The following is a 22,236-nucleotide window of genomic DNA, read 5'->3' as shown; positions in this document are numbered from 1 at the left end:
GTATATTTTTCTTTCTACTATGTTCTTTTTGAGACAGGGGGTGGATTTAGACAGTGCCAGCATGATGTGTCTTTGCTTTGCTCTCTATTCCTTTGCTGGCATTCAGCTTGCTGTCTGAGCACTTGCACTTCTGAGCACGGAGGTGGTGTTTATAGTGCTGTCTGTTCTGACCTTGGAATCTCATTCCCGAGGAGTAAGACTGAGTTTAGGGCCCATCACTGTATGTAGAGTAAGGACTGTTTCCCATGTGCTGGATTTTATATTTGTCTATGTTGAATTTCATCTGCTCTTCTATCACCTAGTCGCTGGTAATCTCCCTTCACTGCGAGAGCTGATAATTTGCTTTTACCCTTCCGTTCTGCCCTTTAACCAATGATGTATCAATGTGAAGAGCTTCCCTCTTACGCTACAACAGCGTCGTTTCTTTAAGCATCTCTAACTAGTGATCTTGCTTAGCACCTTTGGGCACAAGCTTTGCAGTTAAGCTATGTCAACTGAATTCCTCTTGTTCACATGCTTGTTATCTGCTTCAGAAAACCTTACTAGAGTTGTGAAGTACAACTTTCCTTTGGAAAAGCTGAGCTGGACTTCTCCAGTATATCCTATTTATCCAGGTGTCACCTAAAGCTATTCTTTAGAATTTTTTTTATATATACATTTTGCCTGGTATAAGCATTTTCCCTAGAACCTTTTTAAAAATTGGTGCCATATTTGCCACCTTCTGGTTTTCTGATGCCAAGATCATTTTCAGCCAAAAGCTGCACGCTATAGTTAGCAGTTCAGCTAAATCAAGATAAAAGGAGAAAAAAATATAGATTTTTTTTTCATGGAAAAGAGTTTAGTTTTGCAAAATTCTGAATGACCTGGCATTTTAGTTTGCTGCTAATGTCAACCCATAACATTTAGTGATTATCTGCTAGTTCATCGTTTCACTGTTTGACAAATATTGTGATAAAGGACACTTGCCCAGTCAGAGCGTAGAGAGGCTGACCTGTGCTGAGAGCACTGGGAAACCTGAGAGGAAATTACGAACACAAAAAAGGAACAGTAAACCTGAAACAAAGTTAAATAAAAACTAGCATAAAATAGAAAACTTGGAAAGAGGCAAAATAAAGCACTCAATTTTATTTTGAGTCATTCTCAACATTTTTCCATTTCAAAGAGGTCGCTCTTCTCAGTGAAAACACAACTTTGCTGTAAATGTTTCTACCACTGTTAGAACTGAGCTTGTAAGAAAGCAGCATGTTCAGCAGTATCTGTTACTCATCGGGGATGTTGTATATTTAAACTGATGTAGGACTACGCCACAGAGGCTGGAAACATTAAATAACGTGCAAGCTTGTGTTTCCTTGTGAACATAATTGCCTGACCTCTACAGCAGATGCAATTTGCCAAGATTTTCTTAATAAAGGCAGTGACCTTAGTTTACTACATCGTATGAATGTATTCAAGCCTTGGCACTGGCGTATACTGCATTCCCTTTCTTTCCTCTGCAGTTTTGCCTATTGTTTAACTCATTTTATTTACCTGAAGCCCAAAAGAACCGGCACAAACTACCTGCTCCACCACACATATTGATTAGGCTGATATTGAATTACAGTTCCTTATTTTAAGAAGTTTTGTCAGCATGCAGTCCAGCGGAGCGTTGTTTATGAAATAAGGCTGTTACAAGGTCAGAGGACTAGCAGCCCCGTGGGATGGTAAATAGCATTGCAGACCATATACTGTTAATTATTTAACATGTCTTCAGATGAGTGATTTGAACTGAACTGTCTCATCTTTCACAGCTAAATAGTGAAGATGACTCATAAGCTTTTATGGTCCAAATCATCCAGGGTAATTTACCTCTGCAAATTGAGATGGTAAAGAAACAGAAAAAGAAGCTGGGTTTCTTACAGTTTTGAGTCACTGTCCCTTTACATTCCCTTTTCTTACCAAGCGCAACACACCCAGCTCCTTCTTCTGTGTCCTGTAAGATCCTCACCAGGCAAAAGACGTGAGATGCCACCTGGGTCAATTTGTAACTGTGCCAGCCTCTGCTGAACAAATATGGCTGGGTTCAGCCAGCACCTCCCTTGTCTGCGCCCCAGGTTGGATGTTCTCTGCTTCCCAGCTGCTAGTTTTCATGCAATGTGTAAGAGCTTTGCTTCTCTGAGACTCCTGCCAGTCTATCAAATCTGACTGGAGTTGGCTCAGTGTTGGCAGGGCAAGGAGGGAAGTGCTACGGGGGCAGAGATCCTAAGCAACCAAAACTCAAACGGCATGGTGCTTATTGTCTCTGGAAATCAGATGTCCCCTATGCCAATCATCCAGCCAGGAAGATGCTATTTTGATATAACCATCATACTTAAAAGTAGATCATAACATGGGTGCGTCCTGCAAAGGTTTTCTAATGACAAACCACTTCACATATGAGCTGCCCCTTAAAACCTGAGGGCAGTGAAGACCTGTCTCCACAGTACAGAGAAACAACCTCTCCGGGCCTGCCATCCTTTATTCCTTGACTTCATTCACCCTTCCTTTTGTCTTTAGTTCTCTGGGATCTTGCTGCAGATCTCTACCTTCAATGCATTCTGTTCACTCATATTCCTCAGACTAAATCATACACTGTCACTCTCCTCTTCCTCATTCTCTCAGATGGGTCGTTCCCTTCTTTTTCCATGTCCTTCAGATTGTTCCTGTCCTTCCTTGTCCAGCCTTCCCTTTTGCTCTATCTGCTTTTCTACCTCTGTCATGTTGCCTTCTCATCCTTATCTCCCTGCTTCATCAACTCTTTTATTCTCAGTCCCCTGTTCCTCTTTGCTATCTTTTATTTGAATTGTATCATGCCTACATAAACTCATGTTTTCTGAAATGCATGTCAACCATATTGGTCAGAAAGGGAAGTGGAGGCGAGCAGGACTGCTTGAGTGGGCACCTTATAACTCAGCCTCAGATCTTTCAGAGCAGTTTAGACAGCTACTCAGCTTTGACGTTTAATCCCCATTGATTTGAGTAGGATTTAGGGGCCTAAATCCCTCGGAGTCTGTGGTCCCAGGTCAGCAACATTATCCATCCCACGTCGCAGCCCCTTAGCAAGATCCACCAATGTGGTCTCACAAAACGTAAGCTATTAATGACAGAAGTGGCCCATGTATGTGGCTGCTCTTCACTGTGCTCGCATCACCTACCAACTAATTAAATTGTGGTTGTGCTGATTGGCGGGGATGTACTTACACCTGCAACCGTGGTCGAAGGCCGAGAGGAGAAAAGGACAGAGTAATATGGAAACCTAGGCACTGTGGTGATGCAGGGCTGACAGTTTGTGGATTGCCCAGCCCCACCAGGTTCACAGGAGAATTAAGTCTCTACGCACATTCTTCTCCCTTTTGCTCTCTCCAATCCTACAGCAAGGAGAACTGAAGGAAACTGTGAGTAGGAAGGCAGATTTTCCAGTCTCCTTTGTAGGAATGACCCACTTAGCAGATGATACAATCAGGGTATTTACTCTTTTTTTGCCCCTTCCAGTAAGGGATGTTCAAAAGCAAAATGCCCATTCATTGAGATGCCCAGTGTCCAAATCGGCCGACACAAAGGAGCTAATCTTGTCCTCAGCAATCCTATTTGTTCAGGTGCAAAGCTTGCGCCTATAGTAGCTACCAATCTAAGTACAGATGCAGGGGCCTAAAAAAAGAAAAAAGAAAAGAGAGAAAGAAAGAAAGAAAGAAGGCCATTTCAGACAAGCCATAGTGAGCCCAAACAAGTTTCAAGTAAATTAATTGTGGAACAACACAGTGTACAATTTTGGCCTCCTAAAATGGAACGTATTCCTTATAAAATGGGCATGCTGTGCAGCTTGCTGACATTTCCAAGTGAAACAATAGGACCACTAGAATGGAAAGTCTGCAGGAACGGCAGACAAGGAAAGGAAGTTTAGGTTGAACAAAGGTTTTGTTCATTTTTACAGCCCCTAGAGGAAGAGCAGTGCTGTACAGAAGCTGTTAATGATGGGCTGGATTGGACAGCCGAAACCAGTGCCAAGATCTAAATGTGTTTTGACTCCAAACTCCTACCCAGCTGTCCAGATACCCTGCAGAATTTCCAGCTGGTGTGAACGCCACTGGCTTCTTGGACCAGAAAAAAAAAAAAAAAATGGGTGGAGGGCAATCCTATCTGTCGCTTGCACGCCACCTTCTCGCTTGATAAATGCAATTCACTTGCATGAAATAGCAAATCATTAAGCTTTGTCTGACAAACTTGCAAGTTGACCTAAACTCTTGGGTTGTAGGAAGGAACTGTGCCGTGCTGAGGGCTTGCTCAGGTAACTATGGCAACTCTGCTTCTCCGTTAGGCTTTGAACGAACTGTTCTTAAGTGAAAACAGCTTCAGCCTACCATCGCTGTTTAATAAATAATCCGCCAGCAGAGGAGAATTCAGGTTCAGAGAAGCTGTGTTTCCTTTCAACTAAGAGCTGGAAAATGCAAAAGTAAAATTCAGCAAAGCCATTTGCAGAATTTCCGTGACGTGACTTTGTTCCTCCGGCATGTAAACAAACCCCTCAGGCATACCCCCAGGGCTCGGCGGAGGGGTACGGGGCTCAGGGACCCGCTCCTTGCTGCTGCTTTCCCAGCAGGTAAATGCAGAATTGGAGCTCACAAACTGCTTTTGCTCGTAATCTTCCTCTTGTGCTTGAAGTCATTTCTAAGCTGTATGTCATCATTTTAGATCTACATGAGCAAAATGAGATGTTTCTTTGTATTAGGCAGTGAGGGAAAGAAAAGGAGAGAAACCTTTTGAGATTTGTCATTCAGGACCGGCAGGGTGAGATTCAACCTGCGTAGTTCTGTGATATGTCAAAGTGCATCAGGGTCAGAAAATAACACTGCACAGTTCCTGAGTGGGAATGATGTTTACAGGCTTTTCTTTTACAAGTTTGGATTCTGCCAGGGACATTACATGAGAACTTACAATTTGTTCTTTATAACTAAGAGTCGTTTTGAATAGTAGCCAGGCAGTCTGGGCCAGGTTCTTCTTTTAGGCTCTGATGCAGCAAGGACTGGCCTTGGGGCTTGATATGAGTTTTCTGTTGTCTTCAGTCAGAGTTGGTTTAATTTGGTATTTCATGAGCATAAAGTTGGGCCACCTTGGTCAACGGTGGCCTCATTTCTCCTGCCTCTCTCTGCCGTAGGGCGAAGGAGGGATGGCTGAAGCAGCACGGCTGGCCCTGCTGCTCGAGCTTCTCCACGTGTTCTGAAGCCTGAGGCATCTCTTCCAGCACGTTTTGTACATGGCTGCATGACCTCCCCTTCACAAGATATGGTGGGCATCACAATATATCCAGAAATGTTGTCAGATGAATAGAAGAAAGCTTCTGGGGCCAGCTGAGCACCTTCCACTGAGAGAGAACAGGTCTTACAGATACCTGCCAAGATCTAAGGTATCTTTCAGATCTAAACATTTCAAAACCTGCCTCAGCCCAGTCTCCTGACCAGCGAGGAGAGCTCTCACCCACCCTATGACCTCCTTTCCCTCTGTCCATGGGCATGCTCTCTGCAAGGCAAGCGAAGGCACTGAGGGCCACAGTGTGCCCTTTCTTCCCTGCCTGCCCTCTCGCTGTGTGAATCCCATCCAAGTTTGCCTGCCAATATCCACTGGTCTCTGCCAGCATAAACAGTGGCAGAGGGCCACTGGGGCTGCAATTCCACTTACGAGGAGAGGAACAATAAGAGATCAGTTTGGTCCAGAAAAAATATGGAAGTGGCCAAAATGGAGGCATGACCAAAGCAAAGAGAAGACCTACAGAAATGGTACCTGTATGGCCCCTCTGAAACACTACAGAACCATGGTAGGGTCACCTCTGCCTGCCCCAGCTCCGCAGGCTGGGTGGAGGACAGCAGTTTGGACCCTCTGAATGCGGTCCCACAGGGACGCAGGGTTCAGCTTCATCAAGGAGAGCCACCTGCCTCAGCTTTGTCTGTTGGGCGTTAAGACACTGAAACCGTTAGGAGCACCAGGCAGGAATGGGACCTGGTCACCATGCCAGGGCAAGCCAGGGGCAATGCTGGGGGCAATGCCAGGATGAGTGGGATGGCTGAGGAAAGGGAAGGAAATATGTTCCCTACTCAAAACCCCAAATTTGGAAGATGTCTTCCACACTGTCACATCTGTTTTCTCAGGATCTCCTGGATCCTGAGCTGAATGATTAAGGCTTGGAGGCTTATAGACACTATCTGGTTATTGTCTATGAGGCTGGGACATGAAGTCATTAAAAATAACTACTCTTGCCACAACCCAAATAACTCAGTAGGGTTGAGTGACTGTAACCCGATTTGGCCTTTTGTCGTTCTGAGTGCTGCTATTACGAGGCTGCAGTTTCGTGATTTGTGGAGAGCAAATTCCCCTCCAAACAAAGGCCAAACCAGAGCCAGGGCCTCGTGCACATCTCCGGGAGAGCAGGGTGCGGTGGCCATGCCCGGGTCCTCTCTGAGCTGAGACAGCCCCAGAACCACCGTGTTTCTGGGGGGGCTCTCTCACGGGGGATGGCTGAGCACCTTCCACCAGGAGACTCGCCTGAAGTGAAGAAGTGAAGGTTTATCACCGCAATCTATCAACATTTGGGCAAAGTGTAGCTTTGTAGGTGAGATAAAGTTTCCACTCCTGATTGAAAAAAGGAGGGGGAGGAAAGGGAGAGAGGTACAGAGCCTAAGAATCCTAACGCTTAGATGTCTTAATTAAAGGTAAACTTTTGCTTTGGGGTGGCTGTGGTTAGAGCAGCAGGCAGAGACCTGACAGCACAGGCTAAACAGAGAGAAAAAAGGCTCTTTCTTTTTTTTTTTTTTTTTCCCCAAGCATTCACTTTGGCCCCAGTCTGAAATGGCTTTGAAACTGCAGACACCTTCATGTAAATGTTCTTAATAAAGAAAAAAAAAAGTCCGCTGTGGGACATTTGTAATCCTTCTGATTTAGATGTTTTAATAATGTGCGAGTTTATCTTGGAAGATGGTGGCTGACCTGGAATTAAAAGTATGGCTCTGCCAATGTAAGACTAAGAGCCCAGACAGAAGACTTAAATATAATAGTATAATATGTGTGTGGATACACACACACGCGCACACACACACACCCACACAGACATATATATGCATGTGCTATATAAACACATCTCTAAATAATCATAAATTCCCTTTAAAAATTATTTCAGCCCAAATTAAGGTATAGACAACCTCTGATTGGCTCAGACACTACAGAGTGGTACCCCATGATATATTAATTTCCTATTCTGGTGTGGTTAATTGGGTATTTCGATTTAATTACCACAGTCAATAGCACTTTCAGTTGAGTGTATTAAGTGTTCATTTAATTTACTGTAGATTTAATAAGGCAGCGGTTGTATGTTAAAGCTGTTAACCATCTGGATGGGCTGCAAAGCCCATCTCTTCTCTTGGGTAGCTGGGGCCTGATCCAAGACACACTGATGTCTACAACAGTCTTTCTGTTGACTTCAGGAGCTCTAGACCTGGGCTCCTTGGGGAGCAGGGAGGTAGGCAAATGCCTCTGGCTGTGGGCTTCCTGGCTGGGGTGTGCGAGGGAGGGTTTTTTTAAGGTGCCATTTCTTTTCTGTAGGCAATTTCATAAAGCAGTAATGGCAGGAAGAGCAACCCATGACTCGGGGCTTGGTAATTATGAACTATGAGACTGATCCTTTTGGATTAGGATTTTAAGGGAAATTTCAAGAGGCTTCTCACAGCCTGGGTAAGGACGCTACGAGCTGGGTCACACCTAGGAAAAATTAAAATAAACACACCAGTTTAACAAGCCTCATGCAACTGAGTGATCTATTTTACCCTTGTCACAGGGTCTGGCAGAGCTGTTCATCCTCCCTCCACCTCCTGTGAGTCATGAGCTCATGCCGTGCGTCAGGAAATATGCAGGTCTGCAGGTTTTCAGATCACTAACGTACTGGGGAGCAAAAAGAGGCAACCAGCAGATATCAGCATTGCCTCTCTTGATTTCAGGGGCTCTCTTAAACAGGAGCATGATTTGTTTAAGAAAAGGATGATATAGCATAGGGCTGTGATTGCAGGGTCTGGACTTTATGGTCTGGGGACCTGCCCATCCTATCTTCCTGCACAGTCCTACTTGCTAAGCAGGCTTTGGTGAAATGGTAAAATATCACAGTATTGGATGTTTTAGAGATTTTCTAGTGCCTAAAGATGCTGGCAGGTACATGAGGGGATTTCCAGGGACACATGGGTCAGGATTGGCCAAACATGACGTGTACCAATACCCTCACCACACAGACCACATGCCTTAGATGGCTGAGAAGAACTGGGGAAAGAAGAGGGGGATTTAGGCAGAGGATGAGTAGCCAGGTTCCACAGCTCTGCCATGGGGCAAGCAGGAGGAGGGTGTTTTGGGGGATCCTAGAGTGCAGGTCATGGTGACCCCATTGCTTGCCTCTTCCTCCACTCAACGATTGGGTTTATCCAGCAACCCCGAGTCACACACTGCCGGTTGTATGATGTTGCCCAGACCCAGGGCCATGGCTGGCCAGCTGGCAAGCTGCACGCGACATAGGGGCCACAGCTTCTTCAGGGCTGTGGGCGCCTACAGCCCCCAGTCTTGGAGCCAAGCTGTGTTTAAAAACAAGCAGCAGAAACATCGGCAGGAACAGGACTCCAGCACACGAAATCAAGTGGAGGGAAATTCTTCTGCTGCAGAAAGTAGGCAAAAGGCAACTGGAGATGAATAGGCTGCCTGATAGTTGGCAGACACGCAGACTGTCTGCCATAGATGGTAATATAGGCACTGCAACTATTATGGCATCTAAAGTCAAAAAAGCAATAAAAAGCTTTAACCTCTGCTATCCGGGAAAACAAACAGTGGCTTCAGATGCAGTCGGTGGAGAGAAGCCTTTGCGATGCTTGTGACAGGCAAATGGTCTAGAAAGCTCTGCTGAGCTGTGTTTGGGATTAAGGGCTAGGAGCGCCTGGGTTCATGCTGTATTTGTACCAGTTACACAGCCAGTTTTAAAAATTATATTACTGCTGTTATTATAACGATATTGCTATCACTACTGTTATTTTCTTAACACATCAAGGGAGCCTGGACAGCTGCTCCTTATTTCTTACGTGAATGCAAACGGCATTTAGATTTTTGTGGAGATCAGACACCAGACACATTCCTACATTCTTGTCCATGTTCAATATTTTTCCATGAGTCAAGGAGAACAAGAATGGGCATATTGTGTAAATGCAAAACTCTGCCTTTTTAAACTGACACGATGAATTTCAGCCTTCCCTCTTTGTCTCTCTCCTCCGAGCAGGGGCTTTTCAGCCTGCCAGATTTTGTTACTTACTATCTTTGAAAACAGAGGGAGGGAAAAGTCAGCCCTTGTTAATTCATTGTCCCAGCTACCTAGCAGTGCTGTAACCTTAAGGACTGCTGGTTTGTTTTTTTTTTCTCTTCTGAGATGGTGAAGAGCTGTTGCTTTCCTGCCAGCTCCATTGTGTTCCCTTAGTAAAAGCCTGCAACACTAGAGGCACTTTAAAAAGAAGCGAGGAGTCTGTTGCAATAGACATCCAACAAAAGTTCCTGCTGCAATCTGCACTTCCAGTAAACGCTGGTTCAGAATCCAGATTTCAGGCTCCAGGGCTGGTTTTTAATAAAACACTGATACAGGTCACTGTAGCTGCATCTGTTTACAGCAAGAGAAGATTTGGCTCACTGTTGCACCAGGCTTCAGTACAGATTCACAGACAAGAACATGTATGCAGACAAATATCAGCATACATGGGGTCCCTGGAATTTGAATGGCAAAATGCTTTCCCACCTCTTTTTTTTTAAAGTGTGTGTGAAAGGTGCCTGATTGATGACCTGACTGATCCGTGCCTGCCAGAGCAACAACTGCCCTGGAGACTGCTCAGATTTGGTCCACGTGCCAAGCAAGACTTCATGGCCTGCCTTTCCAAAGGCTTCTTCTAAGTACAGACCACCATAGACAGAAGTCTGTGTGCAAACAAAGTAAGACTTTTTTTCCAGACAGAGATGTCTTTGAATTTTTGCAGATATTTTAATAGGCTATGAAATGTGTATTCCCACACCATAAATGAGAATAAATATGTATCTGCCAAAGCAAGTCTAGTCTAATATGCAAGCAAAGTTTCACTGAAGTGCTTTGATAACCCTGAGGTTTTGGTCAGTCTTTCTGAGAGTGGAAAGTTGGTGAGTGCCCTCTGAGCACATTTGACCCAGAGCTTCCTAGCTAAGGCTTATGAAAGAAAGGGGAGCGCACAAAGGGCGAAAGGAACTAATTAGCACCAAGAATGATGTGGTCATTTGTCCACTAGGAACCGGTCTGCTACTTCCAGAGTTTCATATATAGCAGTTTGCTGTGCAGCCCTTTGGCTGTAATGATTTCTAGTCACCATTAACTGGTACTGTAAAGGTGAAAGGTTTCACATTAGTTATCAAAATGGAAAATTATTTTTTATCCAGTCTAGTATTTTCTAAAGTATATCGGGATCCATATTTTGACACTTAAACAGATGTCTGCTTTTCAGAGGCACTGAATGTGCATTGGTGTCTTTTGGAATTTAGCTGGAAAGCAGGGCTCCTTATTAATGTGTTTGACAGTGTCTAAATGCATGAAGTGTATTTTTCAGAAAAATATATAGAGATAAAGTCCTTGTCATGGAACCTTATAATCAAGGAGAGAGAAACAAAGTCCAGCGAAGTCCATTTAAAGACTTGGATATCTCAATGGTCTTTAGATCGGGCTTAAGGAAAAGCATCATTTAACAACTTGGATTCATCTGATGCAGAATGTTTGCTTCGTCAACCCTTTGATTGTTTATGTCATTTAAAAGCTACTGATCTGATGCTTTCCCTGAAGGAATCTACATAGAAACAGAGACTGATATTTCTCAAGTGCATTATCATTTATGGCTTTCATCTCCTTCTATTCCCTCATCATATATATCGTTGACTTGGAGACAACTCAAATTTGTACATTTCCTCCATTCATTCTACATTCAAAGTTTTTCAGTTACATACCAGATCTGTCTTAGAAGTGAAGAACAAAAGGATTAGAGGCAAGGAACACAAGTTACTAACTAGATGTAAGAAAAAAAAGGAGAGCTTGAATGGGGCCTGGAGAGGTTGTGGAGCCTTCATCCTTGGATGTGTTCAGCACTTGCCTGGGCAATGTCTTGAGCAATCTGATGTAATTTTGAAGGTAGCTCTGCTTTCAGCGGAGCCTAGACCACATGCTCTCCAGAGGTCCCTTCACAGCTATGTCATTTTATGATCCTAAAGGCCTTCTAAGGAACTCTCCACTAAGACCTTTGCCACAATACTTTTATTTTCTTCCTGTGAATAACATGGTACATGGACAAGTAGCAAATAAACTCTCTTTTTACTGTGTTAGTGGTCTGCAGAGATGGAATTTAAGAGACCCAGAGCGTTTCCACTGCATGACTCTTGGTGGGGATTTACTCTAGGTGCCTGGACTCCCTTATCCAAGTCAGCAGAGTAGCTGAACAGTTCTTCTTCAGGCCACGTCTGGTACATCATTGACGTGTAGGCCACAAAAGTGATGCAGCACTGATGCAACAAAGCTCGGTTGTAGTTGAGGGATCCTTAGAGTCCTTGGCTGAGCCGTTTTCACTGTGTAGCCAAAGCAATGCTGTTTCTTGTGATGGTTGTGGTACCTGTGTCCAGTCTTGCAGGAGTCTGTCCCCTTGTCAGAGTGTCAGGAAGGAGATGCTATTCCACTCAGTCAGTGCCAAACAGGGAATTTTTCTCATTTTGAATTTTCAAAGCCAGCAATCACAATTGGCTCTAGAAACAGGCTCAAGGCTGCTGTGGAGGAATATATGACTTTGAGAATGGCTGTTATCTATCTGAGAGGCCTAGAACTGCTCATTTTTCAGTGTTCTTTCTATTTGCATGAATTCACTCAACAAGTGATTGATTGGTGCACATAGGAAATGTGGCACATAGGAAGCATCAATTGTAATGAATCTCCTTCTGTCCCATTCACTGAAAACTATCATAGTGGCCAAAGATATCTGAAAGTTTTGTGGTGACCCTTCGTGGTTTACCACCACAGGAGATGTAATGCATAGCTGGCAGGGATGGGCCCCTGTCCAGAACTACCAGGAGCATCTTCATCAGCTGCTTAGCATCCCACTGTGTCTCATGGGACACAGCAGTGAGTCTAGGACCAACAATCCCCTTGAAGAAAACTGTAGTTGGGATAAAGGCATTCAGTACAAAGGCTCCTAGGAGACTGGATGGCTGCAGAGACGTGAGCGTCCGCAGCAGGGGATTGCACTGACGGTCTTAGTCACTGGCATTGCTGCTCCAAGCCACAAACCACGGTGTGTGCTCAGCAGCAGGGCTTTGCCTCAGAGGGGCAGGACAAAGGGGCTGAAAGGCTGCAGTGTGCACACTGTGTCACCTCATCACTGGGGAGGTTTGCAAGTCCCGCCTTGGTGCTGTCTCCTTGAGCCTCTCCTCTGTCCATCTGAGGGTTGTTGGGGGCACTGCCATTGAGCCTGTCTCCCACAGGTAGGCCAAGGCATGGGCTCTCACACTTTCTTTCCCTCTTTTATCCTTTCCCTGCACCAGATACAGTCTTCACATACTCTTCCTACCTATTCAGTGACCAGTGTAATACTGTTCAATGTTACATTTTAAACAATGTGATGATGGCATCTGGTGCAGAATCAACAGCTCTTGAGACACATGAATCCTATTGCAATGTCATCTCCTTTTGCCAAAGCAAATCTTTTTGCAAAAGCCAAGCTTTTGCTAGATGCTCTGTACTATCAAATATTCTCTTTGCTAATCAGAGAGAAAAAGAAAGCCAGAAAACTTATTTTCACTTTCTTTGGAGACGTCTCCATGCATTTGACTTATCTACTTGTGCAAGCATCTTTCACTCATCCTCTCCATTCCGCTTGTCATTTCTCACATTCCTTTTAAGCATGATCTTGTAAGCTTTTCAGTACCTGAATGCTTAGGGTTTTTTTAGCTTATAGGTGCCTTTTTCTTAGCCCAGACTGCTCCCGGTCCCCTCTATCCACACTGACCTTTTCCAGCTCCTGGAGCATTCCTTCCTGGGTGCTTGCTTGTTTCCAGACATTTCCATTCACCCTCTCTGTCCATTTTCTTGGGTTTAGATTCTTTCAACCTTCTCATAAAACATCATCAAGATGGTACTCAAAGAAAGACCAAATAATTGAAAATCACCTGAATGGCAACATATGCTAGTCCAAGACAGTACAGCATTCGGGGTTCCTGTAACCTGCTAATGGTCTTCCATTATCGCAGACCAATTTTTACTATTAATTCTTGTTCTGTCATTCTGTATCTGTTTTCAGGATAAAACTGAAACTCAGGAGTACAATTAGTAGTAAATATTTAGATACTGGTCAAATGACTCCCATTTTTACAGTTTTCTTCCAGACTTCTAAAGTGTTGGAAATACAGGAGTTGTGAAACATGGCCAAACATGCGTCCTTTCTAAACCCTTGCGGCATCTCATCGATAGCAATGGCAAATATATCAGGGGAAGGTACACTATCACCTTGACAGGCCTGCAAAAACCACCACTTTCTCCCCTGCCCACTGACAACTGTAGGCAGTCCCCATAGATTGGTTTGAACCTTGATGTTTAATATTTCACACCCCTTTCTAAATATTTTTTGTCACCTTTCATAAGTCAGCATCTTCCCATTTCCAAACTAATGCTCAGTCCCTCTTTAGATCTCACTGAGCTCTGAATTTATCATCTAGTTCCTCAGACTCTATCCACATTGGAAGAAAAAGTTTATAATTTCATTGGGATTGAATTTACTGCTGTTCAAGTTTGCTAAATACCCTCTTGATCTGCAGTTAATCTGTTAGAGTCTTATTATAGAAACTTTCATAATTTTCTCTTTTATTTGTCCCTTTTATTGTCCGTTCTCTTCATAGGAGAATCTTCAAAGCTCTTAAATTGTTGTTGTTACTTGTCTCCAAAACCCTTTAAATTTTTGCCTGTTCTACTCATACAGGTCAAACTCTTGGTGGGGTGCACTTGGCCTATCCTGACACTGCATGTTTAAGCTGAAGGTTTTGAAAATGGCTGTTAAGTACTGCTTTTATTTGATGTCCTTCTTAATGGGGTGAACGTGCATGATGGGGAGAGGCAGGGGGAAGATGCAAATACACGTCAAACCCAGCCATCAAGCAAGTGCAGCAACCTTGTTAGAGATGTTCTCTTACCACAGGCCTGGATTTGATCCTAAATGTCACTTCTCCACTGAAGTTTCTGGCAGAGGATTAGGGCTCCTTCCTCCTAACAAGAAGCCATTTTGCCAGTTGCTCATTAAGAGTCTTAGTTGATGCAGTGATGGAAGGCAGTTCTCACTGAAGCAGGCCCTCCTTGTCCTGGCTGATGATAGATTCTGATGCTGGAAGCATGACTGGGTAATATGCTGAAGGGATCTTTTTTTCCCAGTTGACAAGTGATGACTGTATCTCCTGTGAACTGTAACTTACCCTGCAGAAGACCTCAAGGCCAAACAGTTGGCGTGAGTGTCCTGTGTGACGCATTGATTTGCAGGAAGAGAGAAACAGTTTAAATGTTTCCTTATTTTCCGAGGCTGGATGGATGGCTGCTGTCTTCCTCCATTGATTGAACTTTTGATACAGAGTGTTGCAGAGGAGATGATAGGTGCTCAGACAGGTAATAAAAGCCCATGTGTGGGCATGGATATGTGCTCTACTGAAGCTACAAAGCCTTCGCACAGCCAGTTTGGAAGCGATGCTGGGCAGAAAACCAGGACCAGGCTGCTCTCAGCAGTCTTTCCTTAGGTGAAATATGCTATGCTATTGATCTCTAAAAGGCAAATCAAATAACAGCAGCCACATTTTTAAGGATTAGTTGCTTCCTGTGCAAGACAGTATGTGTTTTTAATACTTTAAGCTGACTTATGAAACTGGTAGACAATGTGAAGGGTGGTGTTGGATGACCTCTTTTACGTGCCTGATCATCCTGTCAACATTTATAATGCATTTGATATTTCATTCTCATCAGGATAGGATCAGTTAAGCAGCCGCATTTCCCAAAGCTCAGGTTGCATTATGCTTTGTTCCACATTTCATGGTAATAAACGTTGACACAAATTTCTGTAGATTTCACATAGAGTGATTGTTAATTTATTCATGGTTGAAAAGGATCTTAAAAAAAGAGAAAGAAAAAAAAAGAACAGAAAAGACTTCTCCAGAAGACAAATACACAGCTTGCAGGATAAGAAATACAGATCTTTCATGCCTATTTGTTTTGCACACAGTAATGACTGCTACATTCTGATTAGCAATCTTGACCTAGTTAAAGTGCTATTGTTTCTCTGTGTTCCTATTCTTCTAAAAGACTGTGGCTAGACATGATATTTTATAATCCATCAGATGTAAAATCTGCATAAAAAATATAATTATTGTGCTTCAGCAACTTGGACCAAAGCCCTGACGTTATATTTCTAGGCAGTACACTGTGAATAATATGGATGCATTTTTAGGCTGGTATGTTCAGTTGGCAAGATATGTAATTTTTCCATAAGCGAAGGTAAATTGTGGGATTTCTAACATACTGATTACTATTCCAGCCTTGTTCCCAGCTAATAAGAATTAAGTGGATACTTGTCAGCCAAGGAACATCCTTATTTGTTATTATAAATTCTGTTTTAGTGGCACTTATTACAGTAAACAGGGAGAAAAACTTGTGTTACCTCTTCAGTCAGCATTATTATTGACAGTGGTGCTTATGCCGAAGGATCACGCAGAGCTAGGACGCCAGTGCAAGAGGCCCTGTATAGACACCGAGCCTCTTCCCAAAGAGCTTATGGTCAGAAAGAGAGGGATGCACAGTGGCAATGTTTGGGATGTGTAGAGCAAAAATCTCATGGCAGCAAACCTTGCTCCTTGTGATCAGAGTGGTCTCAGGAGCTGATTAGCTAAATGGGAGAGGAGTGAGGCAGAGTGGAGGTGTGCTAGCTCGAGCTGCCGTGCTCACCGACAGTGTGAGGCTGAAGGCACCTGCACCTCCTCCTCCTCGCTGCTCAAAGACAGCGGTTGGTCCCCTTCCTGCGGACACAGAGCAGGTGGCAGGAGGCACCTGGAGCTGAGCCTGTGCAAACCAGGCTGGAGTGGCATCTGCTACTCTTGCACAGCTCTTTGCAGCCATGGTAGGACCGCCTTGACCCAACCGCGGTGCCGTGCGGTGCTGTGAGGACACACCAGCTCTTGGCACCGCTCCCCATTCTGCGGTGTGCCGAGGGCCTCTGCTCTGTCACTCAGTCCTGCATGAAAAATGAATGTTGTTTCCCAGATCAACATCATCCAGCAGATTGGACTTTCTGAACTTGGAGTGCTAAAATCTCCCTGAAGACAACTGTCATGTTTACATTCTCAGCCATGTCAGGCAGAAGTTGCAAATGAAGACAAAAGATTAAAAATAAATATTCTCTTGCTGTGCAGAGAAAGTGCAGAGCAGAGGGGCTGGGGAGAGGTGCTCATAAGAGGACCATGCTATTGAGATCTTCAGAAGAGACGTCAGGATGAACCTGATGCCCTGGGTGTGGGGAAGAGTGGGAACAGCCAGAGCCACCAGATTTCAGGAGATATGTAGAAAAAGCAGTAATGGGAGCCCTTTTGCCTGTTCCTAAAAAGTGCATCTGTAGTCAGAAAAGGACCATGAGGGGGTGTGTGTGATCATGGTGTTAAGACCTGTGATGGCCCTGGAGGTGGCAGCTCAGGGCAGCAGCCCCTTCTTGTCCTTGTGTCAGCCCCAGGGTGCCTTGGTGGCTCTGCAGCTGGCCATGGTGTGAGTCACCACGACCATCGTGTCTGGCCAAAGGGGTAAGAAAACAAGGAGAGGGGCGCCTGGTCCTCCTGCACACTGGGGAGATGCCCACAACAGGGAGGCTCTGCACTGGTGAACCCCGGTCCTACCTGGAGAGATGCTCCCCAGCTCGGCTCAGCTCCGGACACTGCAGGAGGTGGCACTGCAGAAGGCTGGCAGCAAACACTGCGAACCACTATTTTGAAAATGAGAGCTGCTGTCATTCAGGATCAGGCCCTAAGTCCCAGCGGTGGCTTGCTGAGTCCAGCCCTGGGATGCAAAGGTGCTTTCACAGCATAAATAAGAAGTAGCATTCAGCATGTTTTCCTCCTTTGGAATGAATTCTTTTTTTTTTTTGGCCACTTTCATTGTTTGAATATTTTCTGTATTTTTCATTTAATTCCTTTACCCCTTCCCCTCCCCAGATACATGAAGGATTTTGTTTACAGTGCAGCCATAGATACAGTCAGCACATACTGTGAGAAAGTCCAGGAATTCCAAAAGGGACCTTTTGAAGTGGATTTGTCTGCTGCTTCTATATTAAAAGCATAAAATCCAACGCTGCTTTTTTAACATCAGAGGTATTACTCCACATGGATTGCTAACGCTGCCGCGCTGCCTGCTTCACAAACAAAGCGTGATAACCGCTTGGGGTTTAAAAGTTAGCAGCACGTTACGAGTTTCATCCCCGTTGTTCCACCACACAAGCTAAGAAAGCTGCAAACCTTAGCAGGAAAATGTGAGAGATGGGAGAACAAAGGTGGTAAGAGATCTTCCTTTTACGTCTTCAGCTAATAAAGATTAGTGGAGACTTAAAACTGTCACACCCTGCTTATTTTCTCTGTAGTTTGCTTGGAGCATTTTGGTGTTTTGGTCCCATCTTAAGCATCTAGTTATAAACGTTTTGAGATGACAGTCAGATGTGTTACTAAGATCTCTGTACAAGGCCAAGGGTGGGTTGCACCGGGAAATGAATTTTTTTGGAGACCTGCAGGCACTATGGTGGTACTCTGGCAAGTCAGAGGGACAGGCTGGGTTTTACTTGTCCCGAGAGCTGTGAAACTCAAGGCTGCTGGATGGTTAACCTAGGACTTCTGTCAAGCGCTATGCTCCTACACATTGTAAAATTAAGTAAAAAGCAAATTCTAGAGGAAGTCCAACTGAAGAAGCTGCATGAAGCGCAGAAACAATAAGACTTTCAATGAAAGTGAAACCAGATAGTCCTTAGCGTTTCCTGCTGCCACAGACAAATTCTTTTCTTGGCCATATGGGACAGTCCCTGTGGAAAGGAGTACAAGGTGAATGCACATGGGTCATGTCAGAAACGGATCAAAGACGTAATAAAAATATTGTTAAATACAGATATTTTGGAGAAAACAATCTCTAAAATTTCTCATTGTCAAATTGTGCTTTTGCACCAATGAAGTTTTTGTTTCCATTTTCTGAAAAAACTTTTGAGCCAGAAAAAAATCATCAATATTCAGCAAAATACTCTAGTTTTACATTTAGTAAAAAATTTCAACCAAAAGAAAGGTGTAGCAAAAGCCTTTTTTTTTTTTTTTGCCAAAAGAGAAATGATTTGATATCAGATTTTGATGAGCCCTAATTATTAGCTCAGTGGAACTCCTGCTGATTTGGCCTGGTGTCAGGGAGCATTAGAGAAGAAGCTGCCTCTCTTAAATCCCCTTTAAGACTCAGAATAAGTTTTAAACAGAAATTAATTGTCCCTCTGCACAGGACGTGGTGTCACACTGGGTCGTTCAGACCAAGTCATCTCTAGAGTTTTGCCCTCCGCTGTTAACGTCCCTGAGCAGTTTGGCCAGTAACAGCACCGTGCTATCTTGCAAACGTGATTTCCAGCGGCTTAGCCCCTGCAGTTTTAACTTCAGAAAATCAGCGTGTCCAGCACTCCCTCGCTGTAAGTGCGTGAACGCATGCTGACTCACCAAAAGGTCTTACAATAACAGAGGCTGCCAGGAAATGCATGTACTCTTGGATGGTTCACAGAGTGCTGCCCACCTACCTGTGGGATGGAGCTGTGCATGGAGGGCTTCCTCCTCTCCCGCTTACTGTCATGTCACTCGTTTCCCGTCACAGAGCCTTTCAGTATGACGCAGTTCAAGCAGTTTGAGATGTGTAATCGCGAGCCCGTTTGATCTGAGGAATGTGCCTATGTGTGATAGGAACTTTTGCTTTACGTTTACTGACCCAAATCAATCCTGGCTTGCAAATTGGAAGAGATGGAGCTTGAAATCTGGCAAGCTCTTTTTTTACCCTCTGAAGAGTCTGTGCTTTGCTTGGGGAAAAAGGGCTTTCAATCGGTAGTTGAAAAATGTGATTGCTAGAAAACTACAAAGATTTGAGTGATCGAACCCTGGTCCGCTCCCTTCTGAAAACAAAACAGGCACGATGCTGAGGCAGCAGTGCCCCGTAGAAGGCAGCATTCAGATGAAATAGCAAGACAGAAAAGCTTGTGATGGACACTGCTCGTCTCGCTGAACAAACACAGACCGGTCCCCTGCAAACCGCCCTGACACATAATTGGTAATGGCTCGGTGCAAGGAGGGAGAGGGGGCTTCATCCCTGTGGGCTGCCACATCCTTCCCATGCCCTTGCCCTCCACGTCCCTAACTCATGGGGGATGGGGAAGCAGGACCTTTTCAGCAGCCTCAGTGAAGTCCCCCAAGAGTGCCCTGCACCTTTGCAGTCTCCCTCGCTCTCATTACTGCTTTAAGGTGGGGACATCTGTTGACCAAGGTGTTGTCAGCATTCCGAGGGCAGTGTTTGCAAGGTTTGGGGGAGACGTGATACGCCAGCACTTGTTACTTCTTTAGAGATGCATAGTGCCTTTTTTGGTGGGCACTTTAGCAGAGCAGATGTCACAGGAGTCCTCCAGCCCATGTTGAGGAAGGGAGCGCTTGGCTAAGGGATGTGTCTGGAGATCATGGTGCTCTCCCTGGCTCTGCTGCTGACTTGTGCGTGTCACCAGGCAAAGCACTTCACAGCTCCCTCGTATCTGCGAGCAGCTAGTTCAAATGCAGAAGAAAAGCAGCTACTACGCGCAGCGCAGTGCAACACCTGCATTTTTAATTGTATCAGAAAGCCTGGTGCAGGTGCTCTGAAAATGTGAAGACATTTTGAACAGCTCCCTCCGATTCAAAATGTCAAGCAAAAGCAAAATTAACTCAGAAAGGCATATTCACCACATAAAGCATATACATATGCAGAGGATATATTATTCATTATCTGTTCAGCCTTTCTGTCAGCAGCACATCTGAAATCAAAACATGCTGCCAAGTCATGTATTCTGATGACCCGGGGACTTCCCCATTTCCCAGGAAGATGAATTTGGAGGCACAAGAATGATTTCTAATAAACACACTGACAGCAAAGATGATGGTAAAAGGAAGTGCAGCTTACCGTTTTTTTTGCAAAGGAAAGTACAGTGACTCATGTGTCAGAAGGAACACGCGAACCAAAGACAGTCCGTGCGCTTCGCAAGTGACCACCCAAAACTCCCCCTCCAGGGGACAGCTGATGCCAATTAGTTACTCTTGAAGGCACAAGGTCTGAGGACTTGTACAGCTGGGCACCAGCGTGTCTGTCCTTATGAAATGAAGACGAATCTGTGATTCAAAAGCTATGCTGGAAACTTAACTTGAGATATGAGATGAGATTTTTGGTGTCAGAGAGAGAAATTACAAGCTGTATTTTTAAGGGGTAAACTCAGTGACCTGCTAATGCAATGGAAGGATAGGTGAGTACTGAGGAAATACGTATTTGTCCATTGAACTCTTCCCAAGCAACTCACTGGTATTCACACCAGAATAGAAGTGTTCACACCTGGAATTACCTGGGAAGAGCTCTTACCTATAGATAAGCCAGAAGTTGAGGGGAACAGGGGCCACAACAGAGTATTAGGTGTCCATGGACTTCTGTACATGAAACAGCATGATACAAAGAATGTGATTTGAAGATCTCATAAATCATCCTTCCTCACTTAACTGGAAAATTAGAATTCTCGGTGTTCCCTCTGCCCATCACAGGCTCCAAAGATATCACAGTTTGTACGGGTGCCGTTTTCTCGCTGGCACACACAGGTATTCGACAGATGACATTGTCCTGTTGCCTCCAGGGCCGGTGCAGAAAGGCAGAAGATGAGCCATGTTTCCCTGCGGGGTTTCCTGACATTGCTCACAGCTGAAACAGCGACAGTGTGCGTACCGACTGAGCGAGGGCTGCATGCATGTGTGTTCACCGTGTCTAGTGCTTGGTGTGTGCCTTTAATGTACAGAGCTACAGATAGAACAGCTGTGCTTGTTTAAAAGTGATCTATTCTTTTATGAACCGTGTTTTTGAAATTCAAAGCAACTCTACTTGAGGGTATCTGCACCAAGTCCAAATTTTTCAGTTCATGGGGCTACACCTTTGTTTTGTGTGGGAATTTGTGTGTACAACCATGGCAAATGAGCGTACATCAGGTGGACAGGGCCATGAACCTCTTTTTCTTCGGTAGGCCCACAGGGCTTGTGAGCAGATGAAAGTATTGCTGTAAATATTCAAGGAAAGGAAACAGAGTTACAGTTCTCAGAGCAGTGTTGCATGGACTGTGTGTTTTATAGCAGATGTTTCAGGACATAAACAATTAGGTCTTAATGTATTAATATACATCTCTGGAAAATAATCCGGCAGTACATTATTGACCAGACCCTCAGCTGACATAACCTGACATGGCTCCAGTGGCTTCATTTTCAGTTTTGAACAAGTCCACTTCTAACATATTTAATTATACACATCTCTGGCCAGTATAAACCTATGTGAAATCCGGATGCCTGGGTCTCTTGTGTGCCATTAAAATATCTCTTAGGACCTTTGGACTCTACAACAGTCGAAAATGGTCTTTTGGATCATATACCAAAATCATGAGAGTGAAATCCTGCAGCACTGGATAGGCACAAGGGCAGATATCATGACTGCATTAGTCACTGCTATCTGAAAATACTTTAGATCTGTCTGGCACAATTAGATGGGAGCAAATGTGGGGCAGCTGTGCCCTAGGCTTTGCCAGCTACAGCTCTGGCCACCTCCCTCCACTCACACCCAGAGGGGAAAGGGGGTCTGTGATCAACAGGAGGCAGCAGTGCTTGAAAAATGCTAGTGGCTATAAGGACAGGGGTGGGGGTGGTGGGGAGGTGTCTCACAACATATTTTCCTACAGTTCTGCATAGTTTCATTGACTGAGAAAGCCCAGAGTAGCTTTCTGTACTAAGCAATGCTTACTTGCCTGTTGACTTGCAAGATCCTTCTAGCAAATAGACTACAGATTGTTTCTTCGGTGTCATCTAATGATTATTTTTTTTTATCTC

At 44.5% G+C, this 22,236-nt stretch overlaps 1 protein-coding gene across 1 annotated transcript in view; it reads left to right on the top strand.

The window, feature by feature from the left end:
• The window catches only part of MAML2 (mastermind like transcriptional coactivator 2), a gene marked incomplete at its 3' end in the record, with an annotated part of 213,885 nt that overhangs the window by 123,039 nt on the left and 68,610 nt on the right, over nucleotides 1-22,236 (top strand). The gene's annotated exons all lie outside the window — the stretch shown is intronic.

The sequence above is a fragment of the Platalea leucorodia genome (assembly GCF_965183815.1).
Source record: "Platalea leucorodia genome assembly, chromosome: 2".
Taxonomy (NCBI): domain Eukaryota; kingdom Metazoa; phylum Chordata; class Aves; order Pelecaniformes; family Threskiornithidae; genus Platalea; species Platalea leucorodia.
Note: the sequence above shows the minus strand (reverse complement) of the source record. Positions and strands in the feature narration are given on the sequence as shown.